Source organism: Penaeus japonicus, unplaced genomic scaffold (assembly GCF_977035675.1).
Source record: "Penaeus japonicus unplaced genomic scaffold, GWHDUDI00000001_assembly GWHDUDI00000010, whole genome shotgun sequence".
NCBI lineage: Eukaryota > Metazoa > Arthropoda > Malacostraca > Decapoda > Penaeidae > Penaeus > Penaeus japonicus.
In genome coordinates, this window is record NW_028234412.1 from 19,433,044 (window position 1) to 19,443,043 (window position 10,000).

The window sequence follows — 10,000 nt, forward strand, 5'->3', positions numbered from 1 at the left end:
CTACTTACATCCCCCCCACACATACTTACTTCCCCCCCACACACACACTTACATCCCCCCACACACCTACTTACATCCCCCCCACACATACTTACTTCCCCCCCTCACACACACTTACATCCCCCCCACACATACTTACTTCCCCCCCACACACACACTTACATCCCCCCACACACACACTTACACCCCCACACACACACATCCCCCCACACACCTACTTACATCCCCCCCACACACACACTTACATCCCCCCCACACACACACTACTTACCCCCCCCCCCACACACACCTACCCACCCCCCCCCCACACTTATACCCCCCCCCCCCACACACTTACACCCCCCCACACACACACTTACACCCCCCCACACACACACTTACACCCCCCCACACACACACTTACATCCCCCCACACACACTTATATCCCCCTCAAATACACACTTACATCCCCCTCAAATACACACTTACATCCCCCCCACACACACACTTACATCCCCCCCACACACACTTATATCCCCCCACACACACTTACATCCTCCCCCCCACACACACTTACATCCCCCCACACACACTTACATCCCCCCACACACACACTTACATCCCCCCACACTTACATCCCCCCACACTTACATCCCCCCACACACACATCCCCCCCACACACACTTACATCCCCCCCCACACACTTACATCCCCCCCCCACACACTTACATCCCCCCCACACACACTTACATCCCCCCCACACACACTTACATCCCCCCCACACACACTTACACCCCCCCACACTTACATCCCCACACACACTTACATCCCCCCACACACACTTACATCCCCCCAAACACACTTACATCCCCCCCACACACACTTACATCCCCCCACACACACTTACATCCCCCACACACACTTACATCCCCCCAAACACACTTACATCCCCCCCACACACACTTACATCCCCCCACACATACTTACATCCCCCCCACACACACACACATACACACTTACATCCCACCACACACTTGCACCCCCACACACAAATTCATACCCCCACACACACTTACATCCCCCACACACACACACACACATACACACTTACATCCCACCACACACTTGCACCCCCACACACAAATTTATACCCCCACACACACTTACACCCCCACACACACTTACACCCCCCACACACACTTACACCCTCCCCCACACACTTACACCCTCCCCCACACACTTACACCCTCCCCCACACACTTACACCCTCCCCCACACACTTACACCTCTTCACACACACTTACACCTCTTCACACACACTTACACCCCCTCACACACTCTTACACCCCCTCACACACACTTACACCCCCTCACACACACTTACACCCCCTCACACACACTTACACCCCCACACACACTTACTCCCCTACACACACACACTTATACCCCCCACACATACGCTTACACTCCCACACACTCATTTATACTCCCCACACTCACTTAAACCACACACACACACACACCCACACTCACAATCCTACACTCCTACACAACAGCACTTGAATATATTCACCCATACACATCTACACCTGCTCTCTAATGAACACACACGCACATATACATATACATATAGGCATCCACATGAATAGATACTGTGTGTGTAAGTGAGCGCATGTGTGCAGATACATGGGTGTCTATGTGTGTGTGTGTGTGTGTTTGTTTGCTCGCTCACTTGCTTGTTTGTTTATATGCCTGTTTATTTGAATATAAAATGGATATGGGGGCACTTGGGAAAAAAAGACATCTATGAAATGTCTACTTATCATCAGTCTTGCGTGCTAACATAAGTTGGGCCATCATGCAGGCAGTCTCATCTGGTCATTTACTTGCACAACACCAAAGCCTCTTGAGAGTGTAAAAGTATTTAATCACATCCGGTTGTTCCATTGGTTTCTTGGTTGAGTTTTATCTTTTCATTGGTTTAAAGGTATTAATGGACCATTTTTCTTTAAGCTTGTTTGTTGGGTATTGGGGGGTGGGGGCGTGGGCTGGGTTGGGGTTGACGGCGCTGGGGGGCTGTTATGCAATAAACTGGTTTTTGGGCCCAATCAGGTGAGAGTGGGTGGTGCGCATCTGATGGGTTGTGGTTGCAGAAGGATTCTTTGGGCGGCAGTGGGTTGGGTCTATGGGGGGTCTTTTGGTTTGGTCTTAAGGATAGATGGGGATTGTGGGGGGTTTTGGGGGGTGGCTTGGTCGAATAATAGTTTTTTGGATTGTTGTTTGTAATTTCAGGTAATTGGTGTGGGATACGTGTTGTATGGAGTGGCTTTGGTGTTGGGGTTTGATGCAGGGTATGGTGTTAGGTCTTTATGGAACTGGCTGTCTGGGAATGTGTGAGTGTTGTCGTGTGTGTGTTTGGTTGGGTGTGTCTGTGTGGGTGTGTGTGTGTTGTGTGGGGTGGGTGTGTATGGTGGGGGTGTGTTGTGTTGTGTTTGGGTGTGGATGGTGTGGGTGAGTTGTATGGTGTGTATTGGGTGTGTGTGTGTGTGGTATGGGTGTGTGTGTGGGGGGGTGTATGTGGGTGTGTAGGTGTGTTGTGTGGGTGTGTGTTTTGTGGGTGTGTGTGTGTGTGGGTGTTGTGTGTGTAGGGGTGTGTATTTGTGTGTAGTGTGTGTTGTGTGTGTGGTGTGTGTGTGTGGAGTGTGTTGTGGTGTGGTGGTATTTGTGTGTGTGTGTTGTGGTGTGTGTGTGGGTAGTGTGTTGTGTGTGTGTGTGTTTGTGTGTTGGTTTGTGTGTGTTGGGTGTGTGTGTGTGTGTGTGTGTTGTGTGTGTGAAGTGTAATGTTTGTGTGTATGGTATGTGTGTGTGTAGTGTATGTATGTGTGTATTGTGTGTGTGTGTGTTGTTGTGAGTGTGATTTTTGTTTGTGTTTGTTTGTGAGTTGTTGTGTATGGTGTGTGTGTGTGGGTGTGTGTGGGGTGAGGGTGTTTGTGTGTGTGGGGTTGGGGTGTTGTGTGTTGTGTGTGTGTGGCGTGTGGGGTGTGTGTGTGTGGTGTGTGTGTTGTGTGTGTGTGTGTGTGTTTGGAGTGGTGTGGGATGTGTGTGTGTGTGTGTTTTTGTGTGTGTTTGGGTGTGTGGGTGTGTGTTTGTGTGTGCATGTGTTTGTGTGTGTGTTTGTGGGTGAGTGGGTGTGTGTTTGTGTGTGCGTGTGTTTGTGTGTGTGTTTGTGGGTGTGTGGGTGTGTTGGTGTGGGTGTGTTTGTGTGCGTGTTTGCGTGGGTGGGTGTGTGTTTTTGTGTTTGTGTGTGTGTGTGGGGTGTGTGTGTGGTGGGTGTGTATTTATGTTGTGTGTGTGTGTGTGGTTTGTGGTGTGGTGTGTGTGTGTGTTGGGTGTGTGTGTGGGGGTGTGTGTGGGTGGTTGGGTGGGTGTGTGTGTGTGTGTGGGTGTGGGGGGTGGGGGTGTGTGGGTGTGTGTGGGTGTGAGTGGTGGTGTGTGGGGGTGTGTGGGTGAGTGTGGGTGTGCGTGTGTGTGTGTGTGTGTGTGTGTGTGTTGTGTGTGGGGGTTAGTGTGTGTGTGTGTGTGTGTGTGTGTGTGTGGGTGTGTGTGTGTGTGTGGGTGGGGGGTGTGTGTGTGTGGTTGTGTGTGGTTGGTGGGTGTGTGTTGGGTGGGTGTGTGGGTGTGTGTTGTTGTGTGTGTGTGTGGTGTGTGTGGTGTGTGTGGTGGGTGTGTGTGTGTGTGGGTGTGTGTGTGTGTTGTGGTGTGGTTGTGTGTGGGGTTGTGTGGTTGTGGGTGTTGTTTGTGATGTGGTGGTGTGTGGTGTGTGGTGTGTGTGGGTGTGGGGTGGTGTGTGTGGGATGGGGTGGTGGTGTGTGGTTGGGGTGTGTAGTGTTGTGTGTGTGTGGGGGTGTGGGTGGTGTGTGTGGTGTGTGTGTGGTGTGTGTGTGTGGTGGTGGGGTGGTGTGTGTTTGTTGGTGTGTTGAGTGTGTTGTGTGGGGATATGGGGTGTGTGTGTGGGTGTGGGTGTGGTGTGTGGTGGGGTGTGGTGTGTTGTGTGTGTTTTGGTGGTGTGTGTGTGTGTGTGGTGTGTGTGTTGTGTGTGTTTGTGTGTTGTTGTGTGGTGTGTTGTGTGTGGTGTGTGTGGTGTGTGTGTGATTGTTGGGTGGGGTGTTTGTGGTTGGTGTGTGTTGTGTGTGTGTGTTGTGTTGGTGTGTTTGTGTGTGTGTGGGTGTTTGTGTGTGTGTGTGTGGGTGTTTGTGTGTGTGGTGTGTGGTGGTGTGTGTGGTGGTGTGTGTGGGTTGTGTGGGTGTGTGTGGTGTGGTGTTGTGTGTGGGTGTGGGTGTTTGGGTGTGGGTTTGTGTGGGTGGGTATGAGTATGTGTGTGGGTGTGGGTGGGTTTTGTGTTGTGGTGTGTGTTAGTGATTGTTGTGTATGTGTGTGTGTGTGGGTGTGGTGTGTGTGTGTGTGTGTTGTGTGGTGAGGGTGTGTGGGGTGTGTGTGGGTTGGTGTGTGTGGTTTGTTGTGTGTGTTGTGTGTTGGTGTGAGTTGTGGTTGTTGTGTGGTGTGTGTGTGGTTATGGGGTGGGGTGGTGTGTGGTGTGTGGTGTGTTTGTGTGTGTGTTGTGTGGTTGTGTGTGGGGTGTGTGGTGTTGTGTGTGTGTGTGTGTGTGTGTGTGGGTGTGTGTGGGTGGGGTGTTTGTGTGTGTGTGTGTGTGTTGTGTGTGTGGTGTGTGTGTGTGTGTGGGGGTGGGTGTGGTGGTGTGTGGTGTGGGTGGGGTGTGTGGTTGGGTGGGTTGTGTGTGGGTGTGTGGGGTGTGTGTGTGGGGGTGGGGTGTGGGTGGGGTGGTGGGGGGGGGGAGAGGTGTGGTGTGGGTGTGTGGTGTGTGTGTGTGTGTGTTTGTGTTTGGGGTTTGTGTGTGTGTGGTGTGTTTGTGTGTGTGTGTGTGTGTAGTGTGTGTGTGTGTGTGTGTGGGTGTGTGTGTGTGAGGTGTTGTGTGGTCGTGTATTGTGTGTGTGTGTGTGTGTGTGTGGTGTGTGTGGTGTGGTTGTGTGGTGTGTAGTGTTGTAGTGTGTTGAGTGTTGTGTGGGTGGTGTGAGTGTGTGTGTGTGTGTGTGTGTGGTGTGGAGGGTCATGTGTGTGTGTGTTGTGTGTGTGGTGTGTGTGTGTGTGTGGGTGAGTGGTGTTGTTGGGGGAGTTTTTTGTGTGTGGTGTGTGGGGTGTGTAAAGTGTGTGGGTGTGCGTGTTGTTTGGGGGTGTGAGTGTCATGATGTGTGTGTGTGTGGTAGGTGTGTGTGTAGTTATAAAGTGGTGAGGTGTGTGTAGGTGGGTGTGTGTTTGTGTGTGTGTTGGTGTGTGATGTATTTGTGTGTAGATGTGGGGTTGTGTGTGGGTGTTAAAGTGTGTTTGTTTGTGTGTGTGTTTGTTAAAAGTGTGAGTGTGTGTGTGTTGAGTAGTGTGTTTGTGTGTATGGAGTGATAGTGTGTGTGTGTGGAAGGGAGGTGTGGATGTGTGTGTGTGTGTTTAAGGTATGTGTGTTGTGTGTAGTGTGTTTTTGTTTGTGTGTGTTGTGTGTGTTGTGGTGTGTGTGTGTGTGTTTGTGTGTGGGTGTGTGAGTGTGTGGTGTGAGGTTTGTAGTGTGTGTGTGGTGGTGGTTGGGTGGCAGTGTTGGTTTGTAGGTGTTAGAGGGTGAGTGTGTGTGGTGTGTGTGTGTGTAGTTGGGGTGTTGTGTGTGAGTGTGGTGTGTGTAGTGTAGGGGGGTGTGTGTGTGTGTGTGTGTGTGTGTAGTGCTGTGTGTGTATGGGTGTGTTGTGTGTGTTGTTTGTGTGTGTGGGTGTGTGTGTGTGTGTGTGATCGTGTGTGTGTGTGTGTGTGTGTTTGGTGTGGTGTGTGTGTGTGTGTGTGGGTGGTGTGTGTGGGGTTGTGTGTGTGTGTGTGGGAGGGTGTGACATGTGTGTGTGTGTGTACTTGTGTGTGTGTAGTTGTGTGTGTGTGTTTGTGTGTGTGGAATGTGTGCGTCGGGTGTGTAGTGTTTGTGTGGGTGTGTGTGTGGGTGGGTTTGTGTGTGTGTGTGTGTGTGTGTGTGTGTGGTTAAAGTGTGTGTTGTGTGTGTGTGTGTGTGGTGTGTGGTTGTGGTGTGTTGTGTGTGGGTGTGTGTGTGTTGTGTAAAGTGTGTAGTGGTGTTTGTGGTGTGTGTGTGTGTTGTGTGTGAGTCGAAGTGTGTGTGTGTGTGGGAGGGGTGTGTGTGGTGTGTGGGTGTTGTGTGTTGTGTGTGTGTGGGGTTTGTGTTGTGTGTGTATTGATTGGGTGTGTGTGTGTGTGTGTGTAGTGTGTGTGTAGTGTGTGTGTGGGTGTTGTGTTTGTGTGTGTGTGTGGGTGGGTCGTGGGTGTGTGTGTGGGTGTGGGTGAGTGGGTGGGTGTGTGATAAAGTGTGTTTGTGTGTGTGTTGTCTGTGTTTTTGTGTGTTTGTGAGTGTGTGTGTTTTGTGTGTGTGTTGTGTTTGGGGTGTTTGTGTTGTGTTTTTGTGTGTGTGTGTTGTGTGTGTGTGTGTGTGGTGGTTTTGTTTGTGTGTGTGTGTGTGTGTGTTTGTGGTGTGTGTGTGTGGGTTGGGTGTGGGTGGGTTTTGTGTGTGTGTGTTGTTGTGTGTGTTTGTGTGTGTGTGTGTTTGTGTTGTGTGTGTGGGGGCTGTGTGTGTGAGTTGTTCTGTGTGTGTTGTGGTGTGGTGTGTGTTTGTGTGTGTGTTTGTGTGTTTTTGTGTGGTGTGTGTGTGTGTGTGGTAAAGTGTGTTTGTGTGGTGTTGTTTTTGTTTGTGTGTGTGTGTGGTTGTGTGTGTTGTGGTTGTGTTAAAGTGTGTGTGTGTGTTGGGTGTGTGTAAATGTTTGTGTTAGTTTGTGTGTGTGTCGTGTGTTGTGTGTGTTGTTTTTGTGTGTGTGTTTGTATGTTTTAATGTGTGTGTGTGTTTTTGTGTGTGTGTGTGTGTGTGTGTGTGTTTTTGTGTGTTTGTGTTAAAGTTTATGTGTGTGTGTGTGTGTGTGTGTGTGTTGTGTTTGTGTTAAAGTGTGTGTGGTTTGTTGTGTGTGTTGTGTGTGTGTGTGTGTGTGTGTTTGTGTGTTTGGATGTTTGATATTTTTGGTTGTTTTGTTATAGGTTGTGGGGTTTTGTTTTTTGATGTATGTTTTTTTTATGGTGAATATTTTTTTGTTAGGAGTGTGAGTGTTATTTTGTGTGTTTGTTTTATTGTTATTTAATTCAGGTTGTTTTATTTTTGGCTTAGGGTAAGACACCCCATCACCATACCACATATCTCCGTAAAGACTCTGTCTGGACGATATATGTTACAGCAATCCTCACACAATCAAATCACTCATATATCTCTCACACACACACACAAAACACTCTCTCTCACTCACTCACTCTCCTCTCTATCACACTATAATCTAAAATCTTATAACTCACTATCTCCGCTATCTTATTAAGGTTTGTGTGAGGGTTATGGTGTTGTGGGTTGGGGTTTTGGAGTGTGTGTGTGTATGAGGTGAGTGCTATGTGTACTGTGTGTGTGTGTGAGTGTTTGTAGTTTGTGTGAGAGTGTGTGTTAGTGAGTTTGTGTTTGAGTGTTTTTTGTGTGTTTGTTTGTATGGCTGTGTTATGCTAGGGTGTCAAATGGGGTCGTTGTAGGTATAGAGTGTGAGTGTTGTGTATGTTTTTTTTTATATATATTTATATATATATAAATATATATATTATTATATATTTATATATATATATATATATAAATATATATATATATATATTTTTTGTATGTATATGTATCATATATATGAATATAGCTGTACTTATATATATATATTATATATATTTATATATATATATTATATATCTGTATATATATATTTATATATATTACATATATATGTATTTGTATATATGTATATATATATATATATATATATATATATATATATATATTATCATATATATATATATATTTATATGTATGTATGTATATTGATAATATATAAATGTGTATATTTTTATATTATATATTTTATATATATATATATAATAATTATTTATATATACATTTATGCTTTATATATATATAGTATATATAGTTTTATTTATATATATTTATATATAGATCATATGCATATATGTTGTATATATGAATATTTATTCGTTAATATATGGAGTTATATATATATATATATATAGTTTTATATATTTATATATATATATTATATTTTTAAATATTCATTTATATATTATTTTTTAGATATATAATATATATATATATTTATTTTTTTTTCTCATATATATATATATATAGTATTATATATTATATATATATATTTATATTTCATATGTATTATATATATATTATATATATTTATTACTATATCATTTAGATACTTATAATATTTATATGGTATATATATATATATTTATATATATACTTATATATTATATATATGTATATATATATATCTATATTCTTTATATATATTTATATATATATATTTATATATATATATATATATATTATATATATATATATATATATATATATATATATATATATATATATAGCATAATATATATATATTTCATATTTACATATATATAATATATAGTTTTTTATATATATATATGTATTATATTTATATTAAATATATATATATACAGTACTGGGAAAATTAATAGACAATTTTTGGGATTCTTCACTTTTTCATACATCTCATATCTTCACAAATATATTACTTACATTGCCTATTTTTTTAATAATGCAGAGAAATCTTTAATCTACATAAAATAGTTGATTATATAATGATTATATTATTTCTAAATGATAATAATCATGTTTTTGATTGTTACTCGTCTCCACACAAAATTACCTCGTCCCTCAGCCTTGTTTTCTTAAACCATTTCCACACATATGCACGTTCCCAAAATTCCGGTTTCCGGTTACTAATCATTGTTTATATTACCTAATGTGTGTACAAATGTCCCAGTATCAATTGACCCATAATTAGTCGTAGAAGTCATTAAGGATAACCTGTTGAAGCATCATGGGCAGAGGAAAAGACTTGATTTTACAAGAAACATCCCTCGACTATAAAGAAATCGCTCATAAAGTTGGTGTATCATTATCTAGTGTGTACAGAGTGAAACGGAAGATTGAAGATATCGAAAATTACGAGTCAAAACGTTTTGGAAAGTGGGGAAGGAAATCCTGTACCACCCCAAGACAGGAGAGAATTCTCGTTGACATGGTAAGAAAAGACCATTCAAAGTCGTCAAGACAACTAGCAGCTGACTTAGTGGACTATGATGTACAATGTACACCCTCAGCTGTTAGAAAAAAAGCTTAATGAGCTGGGTTACCGTGCCTGTAGGCCAACTAGAGTGCCAAGCTTAACCGAGGCCATGAGGAAGAAAAGCCTGGCTTGGGCCAAGGCACACAGCCACTGGACATCTGACGACTGGGAAAAGGTAAATGTGCATTAAATTTTGCTGAATTCGTTGTTTTTCTCCACAAATTAATTAAAATAACTATTTCTCTAACTAAAATAGCGAATATTTCATGTTTGATTCAAGATGCTGCATCTAAATTGAAAAAAATGTCTTTGTTCCAATTCATGTTTGATGAAACCCACTTGAAGACTGGGGTTTACAAAGCTGTAATTTAAGTTTGAGTGAAAAAAAAATCAATTAATTTGTTTTGTTTGCATCCAGGTATGTTTCTCTGACGAATCAATGATGGAAATACTGAGTGATAGGCGAAAATTCGTGAGGAGGACGTCAAAAGAGAAGGACCACCCTGACTGTCATAAGACTGCAGTCAAGTTCCCTTCCAAAGTCATGGTTTGGTCCATCAAATCTGCACAACGTACAGGTCGTTTAGAGGTCGTAAATGGCGCTCTGAATCAAGACGGATACCTTAAGATAATAAATAAACGCCTGGTACCCCAATTTCGTGAATGGTTTCCAGACAATAACGGAATATTCATGCGTGACGGGGCCCCA

The 10,000-nt window shown here is 43.7% G+C and overlaps 1 protein-coding gene across 1 annotated transcript in view; it reads right to left on the minus strand.

The window, feature by feature from the left end:
• Positions 1 to 8,681: 8,681 nt before the first annotated feature.
• LOC122243203 (blastula protease 10) overlaps positions 8,682 to 10,000 on the minus strand; it is a 26,020-nt gene continuing 24,701 nt past the window's right edge. The window contains exon 12 of the mRNA XM_043000689.2: positions 8,682 to 10,000. This exon is cut by the window's right edge and continues 1,217 nt beyond it. The gene's annotated coding sequence lies outside the window, so the exon portion shown is untranslated.